This window comes from Oncorhynchus kisutch, unplaced genomic scaffold (genome assembly GCF_002021735.2).
Source record: "Oncorhynchus kisutch isolate 150728-3 unplaced genomic scaffold, Okis_V2 scaffold3826, whole genome shotgun sequence".
NCBI lineage: Eukaryota > Metazoa > Chordata > Actinopteri > Salmoniformes > Salmonidae > Oncorhynchus > Oncorhynchus kisutch.
This window is the reverse complement of record NW_022265771.1, coordinates 103,302-124,960: the sequence shown is the minus strand read 5'-3', so window position 1 is coordinate 124,960 and position 21,659 is coordinate 103,302. Positions and strand designations below refer to the sequence as shown.

The following is a 21,659-nucleotide window of genomic DNA, read 5'->3' as shown; positions in this document are numbered from 1 at the left end:
AATATCTGTTGTTCTGCCCCTGAACAAGGCAGTTAACCCACTATTACATTGGGTCTTGGGTCCTGGGTCTTGGGTCTGGGTCTTGGTGTTGGTCTTGTCTTGTCTGGTCCTGGGTCCTGGGTCTGGGTCTTGGATCCTGGGTCTGGGTCTTGTCTGGGTCTTGGTCTTGTCTGGGTCTTGGGTCTTGTCTGGGTCCTGGGTCTGGGTCCTGGGTCTTGGTCTTGTCTGGGTCCTGGGTCTTGGGTCCTGGGTCTTGGGTCCTGGGTCTGGGTCTTGGTGTTGTCTGGGTCCTGGGTCCTGGGTCTGGGTCCTGGGTCTTGTCTGGGTCCTGGGTCCTGGGTCTTGTCTGGGTGGCCATTGTTGATAATAAGAATATGTTCTTAAAACTGACTTCTCTAGTTAAATAAAAAGGTTTTTTAAAAATAATAAGAATTTTTTTTTAAAGTTATGGACTGGTTTAAAGAACAATAAATAAAAAAAGAGGGTCTCATGTCATTTGAAGAACTAAAGGGAAGATTTAACGTGAAGCTTTTCCAGTCCAAAACAATCAGCCCTACAACCTCCTTTGACCACATTAGAAACGCTCTCTGTTAATGTGTGTTATGGGAGAGGTCACATGACGTCATTACATGGGAAAATATCACCCTTGTTAAGCTCCACAAATTTGACCCTAATACCTCAGACCTGTGTGTTAAATGTAACACGCATTTACACACCTTGTATCATTGCCTGGACGAATGTGCTGAGATTCAAACATTTGACCTCAGTACTAAGCTACATCTCTGAGATGACCTCAACCCCATTACCACTAATCCCTAAACTATGCCTCCTAAATCTTTACACAGATAATCTCTTTACATAGGAGAGAAAATAAAATGGTTGACCTCTGTCTATTACAAGCTAGATGTTCAATTGCTCTCCACTGGAAGTAAGTCAGTTCCCCCCCACTTGGTCATTGGTTAAAATAATTTACATCAAGCCTGGTTTTTGAAAAGTGTACTTATATAGTGAAAAAGAAAGCCCCAGAGTGTCATAATATTTGGGATCTGTTTTATGAGTTTTGCAAGCCAGTGATGCTGTAGAGGCCAGTGATGCTGTAGAGGCCAGTGATGCTGTAGAGGCCAGTGATGCTGTAGAAGCCAGTGATGCTGTAGAGGCCAGTGATGCTGTAGAAGCCAGTGATGCTGTAGAGGCCAGTGATGCTGTAGAAGCCAGTGATGCTGTAGAGCCAGTGATGCTGTAGAAGCCAGTGATGCTGTAGAAGCCAGTGATGCTGTAGAGGCCAGTGATGCTGTAGAAGCCAGTGATGCTGTAGAAGCCAGTGATGCTGTAGAAGCCAGTGATGCTGGCTTGACGTACAGTACCATTGGAACTGTAAAACTGTATGCAACTATTTTATGTGAATTTTGGCGATAGTCGAAATGCAATCTGCATTATCTGCGACTGCACATTATACTTTTATATTTTTATTATTTGGAAATGTTTTGGTGCCCTTCCCCAGATCTGTGCCTCAACATAATCCTTTCATGGAGCTCTACGGACAATTCCTTCGACCTCACGGCTTGGTTTTTGCTCTGACATGCACTGTCAAATGTGGGACCTTATATAAACAGGTGTGTTCCTTTCTAAATCTTGTCCAATCAATGTAATTCACCACAGGTGGAATCTCAATCAAGTTGTAGAAACATCTCAAGAATGATCAATGGAAACAGGATGCACCTGAGTTTAAGGTGGAGTCTCATCGCAAAGGGCCTGAATACTGATGTAAATAAAGGTATTTCTGTTTTGAATAAAAGAACAAACATTTCTCCCAAAAAATGTTTGCTTTGTAATTATGGGGTATTGTGTGCAGATTGATAAGGAACTTTTTATTTAATCAATTTTAGAATAAGGCTGTAACGTAACAAAATGTGGAAAAAGTCAAGGGGTCTGAATACTTTCTGAATGTACTGTATGTATTTATATCAGTAGGCTGTGCAATATAAAGGGGGAATAAAACTATTCTAAAAGTGGGTCAGAGTTGAAAGCTAAAAAAGGGGGAGGGGGGGGGAGTCATGAAAATTATGATCCATATCATCCTCCACTCACTATCACAGGGGTGAGAAACGACAGACTCACTTCATAATAGAACACTAAAACTCTGGCAGTTTGTCAACTTCCCTTCTTTATTCTACTCTCTGAACACTCCAGATAGCTCAGTGAATAAAACAAATGCTGGCAATACTGGTGTCAAACCATGCAAGTGTCAGTAGCATGAAATAACATCTACCTTCTAATTGAAACAGTTAATCATGAAACAGTTATACTGCAACTTTTCATACACAGTGGGAAGTTGGAATGAACAGACTTAATTAGAAAAAAACCTGTGCTTACTAAGAGAAACCGATTTCTCCTCTTCTTCATCTTTAATGTTGACATTCAGCTCCAGTGTTTGACTGCAGTCTTCCAGCTTCACTGATGCCATCTCTGGATCCTGCATTACAAACTGGGCTCCACTGTCACAATCAGGACCCCGTGACTGTAGGTTTGAACTCAGTGTGGAAGGAGAGAGGCAGGCTGGGTCTCTCTTCACTGTTGATGTTACCGGCCTCAGACGTAATCTGATTTGGCCTGTAGTAATAAAGAGAAACGAACACAAGTTATTGTTTTGACAGTTCTGTCACTTTCTTTATTCTCGTCAATTATGTAATTACAATAGATCAGGTAGCTAAGCATTGACAACAAAACATTAATTCATCCACATTAGACAAATTACATACTTTAAATTAAACAACACAAGTGCACGTAACCATAACATGCCATTTATAAAAAAGAAAACGTCTCCTTTAAGCAGAACTTCAAAGTGTTTTTACTTAGTTACTTTACACCACTGCCAATTGTATTTCCCGTTCACACCATAGTAACAACTATAGATAAAGATTGAAACTGAATGTGTCTTAATATTAGTACACATGTAGAAACTGATAATCATTACATTCAGCTTCAAAATAGTGCGACCGTGAAATTGTCTCTCACTCATTCACCTGCACTGCTACCCCATTCATAGACGCTAACTGCTTTAGTACACCTGCACTGCTACCCCATTCATAGATGCTGACTGCTTTAGTACACCTGCACTGCTACCCCATTCATAGACGCTAACTGATTTAGTACACCTGCACTGCTACCCCATTCATAGATGCTGACTGCTTTAGTACACCTGCACTGCTACCCCATTCATAGATGCTAACTGCTTTAGTACACCTGCACTGCTACCCCATTCATAGATGCTAACTGCTTTAGTACACCTGCACTGCTACCCCATTCATAGACACTAACTGCTTTAGTACACCTGCACTGCTACCCCATTCAGAGATGGGGAGTTTTCCTAAGATCCATGACACTAGTCTTTTCCACATTTTGTTAAGTGACAGCCTTATTCTAAAATTGATTAAATAGTTTTTCCTCCTCATCAATCTACACACAATAACCCATAATCACAAAGCAAAAACAGGTTCAGAAATGTTTGCAGATTTATTACAAATAAAAATATATATATAGAATCACCCACCCCTCTTGTTGGCGGAGAGAACATTTAGCAGTTTTAAAGCTAATTTCAGGCTAACGTTCTGTACCCAAAATCCCTATTTCTGTTTAGGAAAAACATTCCCTATCCCTCAACCCTTGCTCTCTTGACGTGACACATGTATGCATGGCTAGAGAACCTTCTGTTATTATTACTCCAGAATGTCTGTTATTCCAGAGGATGAGTCGGACGGGATTCTCCCCCCCCCCCCCCCAAACAGCCCCCTGTAATTCTTTATTTTTCCCCCAAACGGCCCCCTGTAATTCTTTATTTTTCCCCCAAACGGCCCCCTGTAATTCTTTATTTTTCCCCAATAAACTGGCAGTTATGATGCAAGCCTATTATTCTAGGAGTGAAGATACAGTATTTCAACATGTCCAGGTGATAGGGCCACACTGGTAACTCCAGCTTGGTTTCTAAACCATCTATCCTATAGTGTCACCATAATATTTGAACTGAGAAAGTGTGATCATATTCATTAGCATATTTTAGCGATCCACAGTACATCCTAAATTCCCCTCAGCCTTCAGATGTGAGCTAAACAGTTCAATTTCACCCCAGATGCATTTTAAGCCTATGGATGAGAACGTTAATCATTTACAAACCTTTAGGTCAGTTGTATGTTGCTGCTTTGCGATCTATTAACAAACAAATGCAAAGGTTGCATTAAATTGACTCAATATTTTTTACTGATGCATATGGTAATATTCAATTCATAAACACAAAACATTTAAACAAAAGCATTCACTGTGAAAGTTGATAGGCTGCATGTAGCCCATTCATTATGCGCAGTACTTAACTGATTCGATATATTGAACTATTGTTTTCTTGCGTAAACCGAGAGCAACACCTGTCAAACGCAGACATTTCTCTCAAAACACAGGGATGACGATTTGCACCGGACTAGTATTATCAGAGTTTGGATTTTGCCCCAAAACAGTAGGTTATTCTGGTTGGAATTGTTACTCTCCTGCCATGTAAATCTTACTGCCATGGCAGATTCGAACGGGACAAAAATGAAAGATGTTTTGTGCTCGTGCACATTATTACATAACCCGACCTCCCCAGTAAAACGACTCCCGTCCGAATAGGGCACAATAGGGCCAGGGCCGCTATTTGCCATTCTGCTCCAAAAATTCCACCCCCAGCAAAACTAGAACAGTCCCAGTTAGTAAAATGAAGTTGAAAAGACATCTAAAATATGTATTTTTCAGACATTGAATGCAAGGGAAGCCAGCAATCATTTGTCCTCCCTTAAAAAAAATAATAATAATAATAGCCAATCAGCATTGACCTAAACTGACTGGGCTCAGCTGTGATTGGTCCTGGCCCACCAAAAACAAGTGTCAAGAGAAGCCAGTTTGGATTTGCCTTCAGAGCAGTCACATCACATCAGAAGCCAAACATAACTGACATCTCAATGTGTTGTTGTCCTCTGGTGGGTAGTTGGTTAACTTAGAAAAGGGATGATTTTAGCCATGGATGGAGATATAGGGATTTAGACTTACGGCCTTACTTAATTCTCCGTACTGGCCAATGATTATAACAGTGATTCTGATCCAACCATACATTGCGCCCGTGGCCTGAGAGGATTGAAGTTCAACATGTAGCTAGATGTAGTATGCTAATATTACCTAGCTGGCCTGGTGCATTGTTTCCCATGAAAGTAAGTTAGACTAATGAGCAAACATTTTTGCCAGGTAGCCGAGGACAACAGAAACTAAACGCATTTACTCTATGACAGTCATAGACCTTTTAGGCAAAATGAACGAGGATGGCATTGGTGTTTCTCTACAAGTAGTCAGAAAATGTTGGAAACATTACCTTGCTTGACCATGCTGTAGGTAATGTAATTGTTTGTTACACACAATATGTTTAATAGACTTCACCCAACAGATGTTGCTCTCCGGTTTTGTTATGAAAACGAATGTGTGGTTGAATTTATTCTGCCAGTGTCTTCTTATTGTCTCGGGCCTTAGGCCTATATATCACGGTGGCAAGGCATATGAACTAACAGCTTAATGTCCACACACATGGGTTGTTATATGTTTTTGTTCGTTTTTTGGGGCTTGGCTTCTGCAGTGACTTCCCATGCACTGGAAAAATGTATTTCTATCTGATTTCAGATGATCAATCCTTACAAAATAGTTTTTCTATATCATCATTAGAAAGTTGTGTAAAAGGCAGTTGTTTTGGAGAAAGTCATTGATTTTCGTATAAGATACATTTGCACGTGTTTTTTATTGACTGATTACAATTTGATTGATGTGGTTCTATTGTACGTCATCATTAAACGCAGACAAAATGGCGGTGAGCACTCTACCAACTCGTAAGACTTTTTATTTTTACACAAAGCCAATAATATCTCAAATACATTGATTATATATTAATTTACATTTTGATACACGTTCAAAAAGAAAAATCTAGCTACGTGACTTGCAAAATCGTTTCACGTTTTTCACTCACTCGGTTTGACACATAAATAACACACACAACCTTTACCAAACGTGGTAATACCTTGACGGATGTGTTACCTAGCATGTTATGACGTGGTCTTTCGACATTGGAAAGTTTAAACGTGCTATTACATACCTGTAATAATGGACACAAAGGATACCGTGTTCACAGCACAGTTCTAGCGCTTCCTTTATCTAAAGAATGGTCCGCGCTTCCCCGGAACTACTTCTCCCTCTGCTTTGGAGTTTAACGGCGGTTGGAATCGAATATGTAGCATTACCGCCCCCAACTGGACTATAATATAAACACGTTGCACTTTAAAATACAAAATGGGAAAACGGGAAAAGCAAAAACGTTAAAAATAAAATAAAAAACGAACTCTACAATCATTAAAAACCCACTACCCCATTCCACTACTTTGACCCGATCTGCTCCTGCACCATGCCAACGGCCTGGGAGGACGGGACACCACCACCCAACACACCCCGTAACTCTTCTGAGGTTAAATACCCAGATACTTCTCTGCAGCTGCCTCAATTATTTTCTGTGACTTACGTTCCACCTCTGAGGTACAGATGAAGCCAACCTTCTACGAAGCCAACCTTAATGAAGCATACAGTATTTCACTCAAATCAAATTGTTCTTGTCACATGCGCCGAATACAACAGGTGTAAACCTTACCGTGAAAGGCATACTTAAAGACCCTTAACCAACAATGCAGTTCAAGAAATAGAGTTAAGAAAATATTTGCTAAATATATATATATTTTTTTTTAAGTAACACAATAAGATTACATAACTTCTAATGACTACTGAAAAGTCAAAAATGATATATATCTTACAAGGAGGGTTTGAATTTGGACTTTTCAGTAGTCATTATAAGTTATGTAATCTTATTGTGTTACTTTTTATGTCCATAAAAAATGGATAGAAATACAGTGTAGACATTGTTAATGTTGTAACTAACTATTGTAGCTGGAAACGGCAGATTTCTTTATGGAAGTCCGTGCTCCCAAATAGTAGAAATAGTGTGATTCATAAGGTTACATGATTCATTAGCCCCACATGGCTATAAAAAATAAATTATGCAGTTATATGGCCATTAAATAACACACAACATCATGCCGTATTTAGATAGTGGAATAGGCCTAGTCTAAATCATATTTACTTTCTGTTTTGCAGCTCAGGCGGTTTTTCTAGACAATGCTCTTCTGTGTCATTATTGTATAATTCTCACACAAGTCATTTGCTGAAGGCCCAAGCCTATATTACGCTATCTACTGGTACAATGCTGTTCTAAAACAAGATCTAGACTTTTATTTTGAAAATGAAACCGGAAGCTGCATTATTGACGAGCTACATTCGGTTTTGCAGATTCAACATTCCAGACAGAAATGTGTATATATAAAAAAGATCTATAACCGAGTAAAGGGAGACGTAAAGTAAACATTTAAGTGTAAATGTTCATTCATGGTCGTAACATAGTACGATTACAGATTATTATTTTTTACGGTTACGTTACATGTTTCACGCACGGCTTTTCTTACGACTCAATGTCCCGGAGGAGGAGGAGTCGGTGGCACCAACCCCCTTCTCATGTAATGGGGTAGGGCTATTCCAAGGATCCCGGAACGTACGGACGGTTGCACTGTGGTAGTGGGGAACAGGAAGTTCCGGACAGGCGCGCAACATTCTTCAGAATAAAGAAAGCGTGCAGTCTAGAAGAGAATCATTGTGTCCGTCTCTATTTATTACTACAGGTATGTAATAGAATGTTTACATTTCTAATATCGAAAGAACATGTCATGCTATGCTAGTTGACACATCTATTACGGTATTATCCCGTTTGGTTAAGGTTTGATGTGTTATTTTTGTGTCAAACAGAATGAAGAACGTGATAACTACTTGACAAGTTCCATAACTAGAGACTTGGTTTGTCTGAGTGGATGTACATACTTTTCTCAAAGTAATTCTGCGTAAACGGGCTTCGGGCAGTGCGGGTGCAGCAGAGAGAGCCAATTTGACGGTTGCAGTACTGTTTTGAAGCTGAAAGTAATTATCCGTTTTCGACATATGTAGTAATATTCAGACATATTCAGTTGTTTCAATCTTTATAAATGTTAGTATGGTGTGAACGGAAATGCTATTGGTTTTGTATTGTAACAATATATCGAAGGCAAGGTTATTCAGGAAAATAGTACAAACAAGCTGCAACCTTGTAATACATGGTTTTTGTCATTTATGCATGTACATTCTGTATCTACTATAGATTAAGTGCTTTTAAGTTGCATAGCCTAATTTTAAAGCATGTACTTTGTGTCTAATGTGAATTGATTCATGTTTTGTTGCCAATGCTTATCTACCTGATCCATTGAAATGAGATCAGTGCTTGACTTGGACCGGAGCTCACCGGAGCTGAGTACCATCACCTCAAATTTCTACTGCTTGAGCTCATGTTCCTCTTATAGAATATTAGCTCAACAGTATTGTGGAGCTCCTGCAGCTAAATATAAACAGTACCAGTACCTATTTCAAGTCAAAACAAGTCAAACACTGACTTGGATAATTGAACAAGAAATATAATATATTTTTAGAAAATGCCAGAACTTTCAAGACTAACTTTTGTCTGTTTCTCTTTATTACTACTGGCCGACTTGAATAAAGTCTGAGGTCGGTAACATCAAGTGAGGACAAACCCAGCCTGATCTCTCCTTCCACACTGAGTCCAAACCTACAGTCACTGGGTCCTGATTGTGACAGTGGAGCCCAGTTTGCACTGCAGGATCCAGAGATGGCATCAGTGAAGCTGGATGACTGCAGTCAAACACTGGAGCTGAATGTCAACATTAAAGATGAAGAAGAAGAAGAAGAAGAAGAGGAGAAGATTGGGGAATCTGTGTCTCATGGTAAGAGCAGGTTCTATCTAACTTAAGTTTGTTGTTCGTTCCAACTTCCAACTGTGAATGAAAAGTTGCTGTAGAACTGTTTCATGATGAACTGTTTCAATGAGAAAGTAGTGTTATTTCATGCTACTGAGACTTACATGGTTTGACACCAGTATTGTTCTATGAAATGAGTCTGTCATTATTAACCCTTGTGATAGTGAGTGGATGATGTACAGGGCATTCAGAAAGTATTCAGATCCCTTGACTTTTTCCATATAATGTTACGTTATAAATAATCCTCATGACAAAGCGAAAACATTTGCTTCCTGTTTCCATTGATCATCCTTGAGATGTTTCTATAACTTGGAGTTCATCTGTGGTAAATTCAATGAATTGGACATGATTTGGAAAGGCAAACACCTGTCTATGTAAGGTCCCACAGTGCATGTCAGTGCAAAAACCAAGCCATGAGGTCGAAGGAATTGTCTGTAGAGCTCTGTGACAGGATTGTGTTGAGGCACAGATCTGGGGAAGGGTACCAAAACATTTCTGCAGCTTTGAAGGTCCTCAAGAACACAGTGTCCTCTCCATCATTCCCTAATGATAGAAGTTTGGAACTACCAAGACTCTTCCAATAGCTGTCTGGCCGGCCTGCCAAACTGAACAAGCTGGGGAGAAGGGCCTTAGTCAGGGAGGTGAGCAAGAACCTGATGGTCACTGACAGAGCTCCAGAGTTCCTCTGCGGAGATGGGTGAACCTTCCAGAAGGACAATCATCTCTGCATTACTCCACCAATTAGGCCTTTATGGTAGAGTGGGCAGACGGAAGCCACCCCTGAGTAAAAGGCATGTGAAAGCCCACTTGGAGTTTGCCAAAAGGCACCTAAAGGACTCTGAGACCATGAGAAACAAGATTCTCTGGTTGGATGAAATCAAGATTGAACTCTTTGGCCTGAATACCAAGCGTGATGTCTGGGGGAAACCTGGCACTATCCCTACGGGGAAGTATGTTGGTGACACTATCATGCTGTGGGGATGTTTTTCAGCGGCAGGGCCTTGAAGACTTGTCAGGATCGAGGGGAAAGATGAACAGAGAAAAGTACAGAGATCCTCGATGAAAACCTGCTTGAGTGCTCAGGACCTCATACTGGGGCGAAGGTTCACATTCCAACAGGACAATGACATGACCCTAAGCACACAGCTAAGACAACACAGGAGTGGCTTCAGGACAATTCTGAATGTCCTTGAGTGGCCCAACCAGAGACCGGACTTGAACCCGTTCAAACTTCTCTGGAGAGACCTGAAAATAGCTGTGCAGTGACGCTCCCATCCAACCTGACAGAGCTTGAGAGGATCTGCAGAGAAAAATGGGAGAATCTCCCCAAATACAGGTGTGCCAAGCTTGTAGCGTCATACCCAAGAAGACTCAAGGCTGTACTCGCTGCCAAAGGTGCTTCAATAAAGTACTGAGTAAAGGGTCTGAATACTTATGTAAATGTGATATTTCAGTTATATATTTTTTACATTTGCAAACATGAAAAAATTACTTTTACTTAGTAATTGTGGGGTATTGTTTAATTGCTATATTGTAATTACTTAGCCACCATGGCCTATTTATTTCCTTAACTTACCTTATTTGCACTCACTGTATATAGACTTTTTGTTTTCTTTTGTTCTACTGTATTATTGACTATGTTTTGTTTATTCCATGTGTAACTCTGTGTCGAATTGCTATGCTTTATCTTGGCCAGGTCGCAGTTGCAAATGAGAACTTGTTCTCAACTAGCCCACCTGATTAAATAAAGGTGAAATAAAAATAAAATGTGTGTAGATTGATGAGGCGGAATAAACATTTGAATCATTTTAGAAAAACGTCAAGGGATCTGAATACTTTCCGAATACACTGTTACCCGGTGTAGACCAGTAGACAACTTAGATAATTGAACATTAAGAAATATAATTTTTAGAGAATAAAGTGCCAGAACTGTCAAGACAATAACTTTGTGTCTGTTTCTCTTTATTACTACATCAACAGTGAGGACAAACCCAGCCTTCCTCTCTCCTTCCACACTGAGTCCAAACCTACAGTCACTGGGTCCTGATTGTGACAGTGGAGCCCAGTTTGCACTGCAGGATCCAGAGATGGCATCAGTGAAGCTGGAAGACTGCAGTCAAACACTGGAGCTGAATGTCAACATTAAAGATGAAGAAGAGGAGGAGATTGGGAAATCTGTTTCTCATGGTAAGCACAAGTTTTAAGTTTGCTGTTCGTCCCAAAGTTGCTGTAGAAGGAGTCTGTGTAGTGACTAACCCTTGTGATGGCAGTGAAGGATGAAATGGCTCATCATTTTCACTCCTTTTGTTCCTTTTTAGCTTTAGACTCTTACCCCCTTTTAGAATAGTTGTAATTCTCTTTTTGTGTTGTACAGCCTACTGATATGGATACATGTCACCAATTACAGTAGGAAGAGAACTGGCCACCCCTTGAGCCTGGTTACTCTACGTTTCTTCCTACATTTCTTCTTCAGAGTTTTTCCTAGCCACTATGCTTCTACATCTGCATTGCTTACTCTTTGGTGTTTTAGGCTGGGTTTCTGAAAAGCATTTTGACAACTACTGATGTAAAAAGGGCTTCATAAAATACATTTGATTGACATGTATATCACACCAACTGACTGGTTCTTCTGATGTTGTTCACACAGGAGACCATGTTGAGACATTCTCTACATCCAGAGAGCAGCTGGAAGATCGCAGAGCTAAGAGGTCTCACCACTGCCCACATTGTGAGAAGATTTTGCCATTTCTATCAAAGCTAAAAATACACCTAAAAATACACACAGGAAATAATCTGTATTCCTGCACTGACTGTGGGAAGAGCTTCACAACATCAACTAAGCTAAAAGTTCATCAGAGAACACACACGAGAGAGAAGCCTTATTCCTGCTCTGACTGTGGGAAGAGTTTCTCCCGATTGGATAATTTAAACGCACATGAACGTATACATACAGGAGAGAAGCCTTACGTCTGCTCTGACTGTGGAAAATGCTTTAAAACAACAGCTGAGCTAAAAGTTCATCAGAGAACACACACCGGAGAGAAACCTTACTCCTGCTCTGACTGTGGGAAGAGTTTTTCTCGACTGGGCCACTTAAAACTACATAAACGTGTACATACAGGAGAGAAGCCTTACACCTGCTCTAATTGTTTAAAAGGCTTCACAACATCAACTGATCTAAAAGTTCATCAGAGAACACACACAGGAGAGAAGCCTTACTTATGCTATGACTGTGGGGCGAGTTTCTCTCGACTGGACCACATAAAACTACATGAACGTGTACATACAGGAGAGAAGCCTTACATCTGCTCTGACTGTGGAAAATGTTTTAAAACAACAGCTGAGCTAAAAGGTCATCAGAGAACACACACAGGAGAGAAACCTTACTCCTGCTCTGACTGTGGGAAGAGTTTCTCTCAACTGGGCCAGTTAAAAATACATGAACGTAAACATACAGGACAGAAGCCTTACTCCTGCTTTTATTGTGTAAAATGCTTCACAACATCAACTGAGCTAAAAGTTCATCAGAGAACACACACAGGAGAGAAGCCTTACTCCTGCTCTGACTGTAGGAAGAGTTTCTCTCAACCGAGCCACTTAAAAAGACACCAAGGTATACATAAAGGAGAGAAGCCTTCCTACTGCTCTGACGACGGAAAATATTTGAAATCATCAGCGGAGCGAAAAGGTCATCAGAGATCACACACAAGAGAGAAACCTTACTTCTGCTCTTACTGTGGCAAGAGTTTCTCCCGATTGGGAAATGTGAAAATACACCAACGGATACACACTGGAGAGAAGCCTTATCACTGCACTGACTGTGAGAAGAGATTCTCTCAACAGAGCAATTTAAAAAGACACCAAAGTATACATAAAGGAGAGAAACCTCATCAGTTCTCTCAGACCAGCTAAGATTAGACACTCCACTTAATTATCATCTAATAAAATAATTGGCAACGTTGAATTGGATCAAATGAAGAAAAAGTGTGGCAAAAGGTCGCAAAGTTCAAGGGGGCCGAATACTTTCGCAAGGCACTGTATATGTGTGTATCTATTGTAGGTCCTAGCATACAACAATGAATCATGTGGAACAAATAAATACCATGAAAGGATGCCTGGCAATATTTAAGATTGTAATACATAAACTGTGATCGTTTTTATTTTCACAGATGATTTTTTTGTACACACATGGCAGACATACTTAACTCTGGTGTGTGGAATAAAGAGGTGGGTGCTGTGTGGTTGGGAGGTTTTGCCTGTCACTTGTTCTCAATAGGTAGTTCCGGGAAGGGGGACTTGAAGAGGGAGACTGCGAAGTCCAGGCACTGCAGTGCTAGTAGTTTTTTAGTTCATCTGTGTATCTCACATATTATATGCCCAGTATGATATGGCTTGCAAACTTTATTAGCAGATAATGACAACATGACAATAACAGTAGCTTTAAATGATGTAATGAGATGGATGGGATGAGTGGGCAGATTGTTGGGAAATCAGAAGTCACTAGATGCAGAATTTCATCTGGAGGGAGAGGTGAGAAAGAGTTAAAAGATGAGGAAGGAGGCAGAATCAAGAGATGCTTGATCAGGTGCTGTGGCTAATTCTTCCTGTCACTTGTCCTCGACAGGCAGCCAGTCTGCCAGGGGTTCAATAACATGCTTGGTTTAGTTGGAAGCCCTCTCACCACGTTAAGGTACAGGCCGAGGGAAGGATAAAAAAACGATATTGTTTTATCCAGTTTAATTAAGGCTTTTAGCCCCCTACTCTATCTAGTGTTTGACCTCATGAGGCTTGGAGATGTGTAGCAATATGGTGATGACTCAACAAATCTAGAACCTCCAGATATACAAACACTAACTAGAAACCAATGTCCAATTCCATACCACCCCTGGCCTAAAATTTGATTTGGAAATTGGACACCAAAGATTAATTGGTTCGGAAGAAGGGGTTACTGAACTGGTCAATTGAACATTTTACTTGCAATGAATACATTTAATATGCAAATGTTTAAATTTACATCCAATTTGAGCAAGTTTCAAATTATTTACCAGCAAACAAATGGAAAAATATACAGATATTTACAGATCTATATTTTGCTTTATACTTTACAAAACAACTTACCAACTTCACAGCCAATATCTACAAGAAAACACATCTGTATACAAATGTAAAACGATATTACAACATGTTATTAAGGATATTTACCATAACATACTTTATACAACAAGATGCAATGTAGTAAAATACCTACTGTCTTGGGGTGGGGAGCCGGCCAAGCAGTGAAAACAAGGGTGGGGAAAACAGATGACGGACAAATTCCCGCACATTGACGACATGAGACAAACGACATGTTAAAATACTTGCCGCATCTCCTGCATCGGGCCACCCCCTTACCTTCTCTCACATATTTCCAACAGAAGCAGTGGATACTGACCTCTGTTGTGTAGGGTGTGGACAACTTACGAGGCCTTGACCGGGGACTGGGAAATGGTGCCAGGTGCCCAGCCTGAAAATATATTTTCTCATGGATTTCTGATGGTATCGTGCCATGGAGGGTTCCTCGTCTCTGCAGAGAGTAAGACTGTTTCAAAAAGATGTCCATCATCGCCTTGGAGGTGGCCTCGCCAGTCTTGTCCTTGATGGGTATTATACAACATGAAAATAGCTTTTTTTTTATTCCAAGCACAATTTTTAATGGGTTACAGAAGGGAATTTAGAGTTGAGCAAATTCTCTTCCTTTACTGACCTTAATGGGTATTGCCTCCACCCACTTGGTATCATTATCGTTTGCCGTCAGACACCAGCGGTTGCCATTCTTGGATTTCGTGAAGGGTCCGATGAGGTCCACCCCGAACATTTAAAATGTTAGGTAACTTTTTTCTTACCCGTATCTGTCATACAGTATGCAGTTTTCATATTTGTACGGATACTGACACTAACATTTGATCATATTGAAGTCTGCTGTGGTCAAATAAAGCAACCATTTTAAAAAACAACTTATCAATGCAAAATTTGAATCGTGACACACTTACCGATCATGTGCCATGATGAAATAACTTTGATGGGTTTCAACTCCTGCGCCATAGTCTTCACCCTCTCAAACTTCTGGCAGGCTAGACAGGTACTGACCTATAAGCACAAAATTACAACTTGAAACACTGTGCGCTCTATGACATTCATCGAAATCATAATAATTTCAGATATAAAAGCATTTTTAACAAAAGGTTATTTCACTTGCCCAGCTGTCCACACCCTTGACAATCCCACGCCAGAAGAAGCGTAGGTTGGTTTTGGCAATTATGCGCTTCACTCCGAAATGTCCAGCATGCATCTCTGTCAGCATGGCCTCCTTCTACTCCTTAGTTAAAATCACCCTCCTCTGTGGCTGGCTATCCTTCCCCCGTAGATACATGTATGTCATGACTTTTGCTCCTGGGTGAGGATCAGAGAGAGCACCCCCCTCCCCTCCCACCAGAGAGGAAGGGGTGGACGTTGGCTAGTTTTATGACGGTTGTAAATACCTTGCAGGAACTCTCTCGTACACTGCAGTATGGAGAAGTCAAAAATCCTTTGTGTAGAGAGAGACTGCCCCAAAACTTTAACATCAAAATGTTGGACATTGAAACAATTTTTATAATGTAAATAATGTGGGAAATGGTCGGGAGGGACTTAAAGAACAATCATGTTAAAATCAATTGTTGTTTTGTGATATCATTGAAGACGTTAGAACGGAAACATTGTAACTTTAAGACCTTTCACAATGTATATGTCAGAGTTACATCTAAATGTTGTAAAACATATGATTAAATTAAACTATTTGTGAAAAGAATAAATGTGATTTTAGCCTTCTAAATGAGATCATGTTTTTTCATATAGACTTTTGCCAAGTCAGTAACCACGCCTACGTGAGCACAGACATTGTGGCAACGTGATGGAACCGCCCTCCAAGTTGAGTGCTTAAAAAGATTTGCTTTAGAATTAACATGTTAGACCAGTACATTGACAGGTTGCTACTGGCGTGTAAAATGGTTTAAAACGACCAGATCAGACAGCGTGGAGCTGTGACTACACGGCTGACAAATGGTTTAAAACTACATCAGACCAAGTAGGTGGACGGTAAGCCGGACGTCACGAATGGTTAGACTCTACCAGATCAGAATACGTACAGCACGAGCTGAATACGTTACAAATGGTAAGACCTTCAAACTCTCGAGTTAAAAATAAAGACTGCATCGGAACATTCAGTCTGCAGCTGTTTAAAGACTTTAGTCAAGAAAATTTGACCGAGAACCAACTTGTGTACCTCTTTGAAGGATCCAGTCTAACGAAGACTAGAGGGGAAGAACATTTCCCTCTCACCACTGTGTGGTACTTGGATGTATCCATTCTAACAAACACTTTCAGAACAAAGAAGCCTACTTCAACTACTAAGGACATGGTGACCTCAGAGACTTTCTGTCTAACTATTTGTCACAGACGGATCGGGTGATTTCAACAGAGAGAGACGACAAAGACATACAAACGTAAATGACCGTATTATTCAACTGTATGTACGATAGCTGAATTCCTTTGCATCTTCTTCTCTTGGAGTTTGGAGTGTGACTGTTTGAGGTTGTGGACAGGGGTCTTTTATACTGATAACAGGTTCAAACAGGTGCCATTAATACAGGTAACGAGTGGAGGACAGAGGAGCCTCTTAAAGAAGAAGTTACATGTCTGTGAGTGCCAGAAATCTTGCTTGTCTGTAGATGACCAAATACTTATTTTCCAGCATAATTTGCAAATAAAAAAAAAATCATACAAATGTGATTTTCTGGATTTTTTCCCCCTAATTTTGTCTGTCATAGTTGAAGTATACCTATGATGACAATTACAGGCCTCTCTCATATTTTTAAGTGGGAGAACTTGCACAATTGGTGACTGACTAAATACTTTTTTGCCCCACTGTATATACTGTATTTTATACCATTTATTGCATCTTGCCTATGCCGCTCGGCCATCTCGCTCATCCATATATTTATATGGACATACTCTGATTCCATCCTTTTACAGTTGTGTGTATAAGGTAGTTGTTGTGGAATTGATAGATTACTTGTTGCTGTCGGAACTAGAAACATAAGCATTTCACTACACTTGCATTAACATCTGCTGACCATGTGTATGTGACCAATAACATTTGATTTGATCTCTCTCACGAGGGCTTTCGTCACAACAGCCGCTGTGGCTCTCCTGCAAGGGTAAGCTTCAATCCATTTAGAAAACATGTCAACAATCACCAAATTATTCCCCTCGCAAGGGATCAACTCAATGAAGTCCATCATTAAGTGCTCAAAGGGTCCTTCAGGCCTCGGATGGAACGCGGGGGACGTTGAAACGTCCATCATTGCTAGTCAAACAAATCAAACATTTCTTGCAGAAACGTTCTGCAAAAACAGCCAAACTACTGTACACCAATATTTATTTACAAGATCCACCATACCTCCTTTAGACACATGATCCCGACCATGTGACAATTTTGTGAGGAAAAACCCCCCTCTAAATACAGATTTTCTAATGGGGTGTCTCAAGTCCAACCTAGGCCTACAGTCAATCTCAATAGCCAATCACAGCCCTCACAAAACTAAAACATGTCAAACCAGTTCTAATTATAAAACAAATAAAGCTATTAATAGCAACTTAAAAAGCTTCTATGAAAGTCAATATCAATCAGAATGAAATAACAGTTGGACTGATCTACAGCCTCATTAGACTCAACTATCAGCAAAACAATGATCAAAGAAATCACCTAAAAGTAAATATTAGAAACTGTTAAACATTCGAGTGAAGAAAAGCACCAGGTATGGAAAGCACCAGGTATGGAAAGCACCAGGTATGGAAAGCACCAGGTATGGAAAGCACCAGGTATGGAAAGCACCAGGTATGGACAGCTTTCCCACAGAATTTTATTTGACATTCTGGGACAAAGTAGCAGCCCAATTTACTCAAATGACAACACATGTTATGTATCAAACAATTTCAGTTATATTAAATTCAGGAACATCTGGAGAGTCCCCTACTGATTATAGACCCACAAGTTTGATCAACTGTGACAATCAAATTATAAAGCTTATAAGAATGGCAAAAATATTACCAGACTTAACATATCAAACAGGGTTTATTAAAAATAGACAAACAAAAACACATTTCAGTTTAAAACAATACGCAAAAAAACAATATATAGATTTATCAAAAATGGTGGTTGATGCCGAAAATGCTTTTGATTGTCTTGAAGGGCCTTTTCTATTCAAAAACTTTAGAAACTTAAAATTTGAGCAGAAAAAAATACATTTTATAAGAAGATTGTATAAAATGTCAGAACGCTAAAATATACAAAAATATATTATCTGATGAAATTGTTTTATAAAGGAGCACAAGACAGGGATGTCCCCCCTCTCCCTCCTGTTTTGCACTGGCAGTTGAACCGCTTGCAGAAATAATTAGACAGGACCTAAATGTAACAGGTATCAGTATTGGTAAACATGAATATAAAATAAACTTATTTACAGATGATCTCCTGATATACCTGACCAATTTTGGACCACAAAATATGAAATACTTTGGATGCTTAATAAGTGACAACAAATAACAAAACACTATATAAAGATAACTTTATTCCATTACTTAACAATATGACAGCAGATGTATTTAAATGGAATAATCTTCCCAATCTGGCAGGTAGAATAAACCTCTAAAGAATGGCATGGCTCCCAAAGTTTTAGTATTTATTTTCCATAATACCATTTACCCCACATTCTTTAAAAAGTATACTGTCATAACACTGTATATGGACAAATAAAATTCATAGAGTAAAAAGGAAAGTTTCACATCTTCCTAAATCTGAGGGTGGTTTTAACTTTCCAGATTTGGAATTGTATCAACTCACTACTCAAGGCTTTACCTTGCGACATGTAGTTAAATGCACTAAAGAGGAACAATGGGTGTTTGGTTCATATTGAAGATGTAAAATATTCTGGGGATGAACACGCACATGTTTATATTCAAAAGAAAAAGCTAAGAACATGAACAACATAGTTAAGAACACAATAACCACATGGAAGAAGATGAAACGTATTCTACAAGAATCAATATCAGTCCCTAGAAACCACAGGAATTAGTGGACTCTGATAATTAGTGGAATGTTACAATAGATGAAACATCGCTCCAGGTGGTATCCGATTTTAAGTACCTTGGCATCATACTTGATTCCAACCTCTCTTTTAAAAAGCATGTGAAAAAGGTAATTCAAATAATCAAATTCAACCTAGCTAATTTCCGATTTATACGAAATTGTTTGACTACAGAGGTAGCAAAACTGTACTTCAAATCTATGATACTCCCCCACTTAACATACTGCTTGACTAGTTGGGCCCAAGCTTGCTGTACAACATTAAAACCTATTCAGTCTGTCTACAAACAGGCTCTCAAAGTGCTTGATAGGAAGCCCAATAGCCATCATCATTGTCACATCCTTAGAAAGCATGAGCTCTTGAGTTGGGAAAATCTTGTGCAATACACCGACGCATGTCTTGTATTCAAGATCCTCAATGGCCTGGCTCCCCCTCCACTCAATATTTTTGTTAAACAGAAAACCCAGACATATGGCAGCAGATCCACAAGGTCTGCCATGAGAGGTGACTGTATAGTTCCCCTAAGGAAAAGCACCTTTAGTAAATCTGCATTCTCTGTGAGAGCTTCCCATGTCTGAAATACACTGCCATCAGACACACATAACTGCACCACATATCACACTTTCACAAAATGCTTGAAGACATGGCTAAAGGTCAATCAGATTTGTGAACATGGTCCCTAGCTGTGTGTTGCCACTCCATGTTGTCTGTTGTCTGTAGCTTGTGAGGTGTGGAAACACTTTGTTGCTTTTATGAATTTTGTCTTGCTGCTTTTTGTTTTATGCTGCTCTGTCTGTATGCTACGTCTTGCTTGTCCTATGTTGCTCTGTCTGTATGCCGTGTCTTTCTTGTCCTATGTTGCTATGTCTTGCTTGTTCTATGTTGCTATTGTCTATATTGTAATTGTTTTTAATAACCTGCCCAGGGACTGCAGTTGAAAATTAGCCGGTTGGCTAAAACCGGCACTTTTACTGAAATGTTGATTAATGTGCACTGTCCCTGTAAAAATAAAAATAAATTCAAACTCAAACTCAAACTCAGGTGTTTGATGTCATTCCATTGGCTCCGTCCCGGACAATATTATGAGCCGTTCTCTCCTCAGCAGCCTCCTGTGCTAGAAACACAACCCCCTGTATATAGCCTTGTTATTGTTATTTTATTTTCTACTGTTAGTTCATTTAGTAAATATTTTCTTAACTCCATTTCTTGAACTGCATTGTTGGTTAAGGGCTTGTAAGTAAGCATTTCACGGTAAGGTTTACTACACCTGTTGTATTCAGCATTTCACGGTAAGGTTTACTACACCTGTTGTATTCAGCATTTCACGGTAAGGTTTACTACACCTGTTGTATTCAGCATTTCACAGTAAGGTTTACTACACCTGTTGTATTCAGCATTTCACAGTAAGGTTTACTACACCTGTTGTATTCAGCATTTCACAGTAAGGTTTACTACACCTGTTGTATTCAGCATTTCACGGTAAGGTTTACTACACCTGTTGTATTCAGCATTTCACGGTAAGGTTTACTACACCTGTTGTATTCAGCATTTCACGGTAAGGTTTACTACACCTGTTGTATTCAGCATTTCACGGTAAGGTTTACTACACCTGTTGTATTCAGCATTTCACAGTAAGGTTTACTACACCTGTTGTATTCAGCATTTCACAGTAAGGTTTACTACACCTGTTGTATTCAGCATTTCACGGTAAGGTTTACTACACCTGTTGTATTCAGCATTTCACGGTAAGGTTTACTACACCTGTTGTATTCAGCATTTCACGGTAAGGTTTACTACACCTGTTGTATTCAGCATTTCACGGTAAGGTTTACTACACCTGTTGTATTCAGCATTTCACGGTAAGGTTTACTACACCTGTTGTATTCAGCATTTCACGGTAAGGTTTACTACACCTGTTGTATTCAGCATTTCACGGTAAGGTTTACTACACCTGTTGTATTCGGTGTTGTATTCACGGTAAGGTTTGGAGACTTATCTCCCTCACCAACTTCAAACATCAGCTATCTGAGCAGCTAACCGATCGCTGCAGCTGTACATAGTCTATTGGTAAATAGCCCACCCTTTTTCACCTACCTCATCCCCATACTGTTCTTATTTATTTACTTTTCTGCTCTTTTGCACACCAATATCTCTACCTATACATGACCATCTGATCATTCATCACTCCAGTGTTAATCTGCAAAATTGTAATTATTTGCCTACCTCCTCATGCCTTTTGCACACATTGTATATAGACTCCCCCTTTGTTTTCTACTGTGTTATTGACTTGTTAATTGTTTACTCCATGTGTAACTCTTTGTTGTCTGCTCACACTGCTATGCTTTATCTTGGTCAGGTCGCAGTTGCAAATGAGAACTTGTTCTCAACTAGCCTACCTGGTTAAATAAAGGTGTTCTCAACTGGCCTACCTGGTTAAATAAAGGTGTTCTCAACTAGCCTACCTGGTTAAATAAAGGTGTTCTCAACTAGCCTACCTGGTTAAATAAAGGTGTTCTCAACTAGCCTACCTGGTTAA

At 39.7% G+C, this 21,659-nt stretch overlaps 2 long non-coding RNA genes across 2 annotated transcripts; one reads left to right on the top strand and one right to left on the bottom strand.

Annotated features, from left to right (window-relative positions):
- Window positions 1-2,492: 2,492 nt before the first annotated feature.
- Window positions 2,493-6,509, bottom strand: LOC116371910 (uncharacterized). The gene is made up of 3 exons (XR_004209066.1): window positions 6,158-6,509; window positions 4,171-4,203; window positions 2,493-2,610 (listed from the first exon to the last, which is right to left on the bottom strand). It is a non-coding gene; the product is annotated as an uncharacterized LOC116371910 (long non-coding RNA).
- A 1,156-nt stretch (window positions 6,510-7,665) lies between these two features.
- LOC116371912 (uncharacterized) lies at window positions 7,666-8,803 on the top strand. The gene is made up of 3 exons (XR_004209068.1): window positions 7,666-7,781; window positions 7,906-8,073; window positions 8,686-8,803. It is a non-coding gene; the product is annotated as an uncharacterized LOC116371912 (long non-coding RNA).
- Window positions 8,804-21,659: the final 12,856 nt, after the last annotated feature.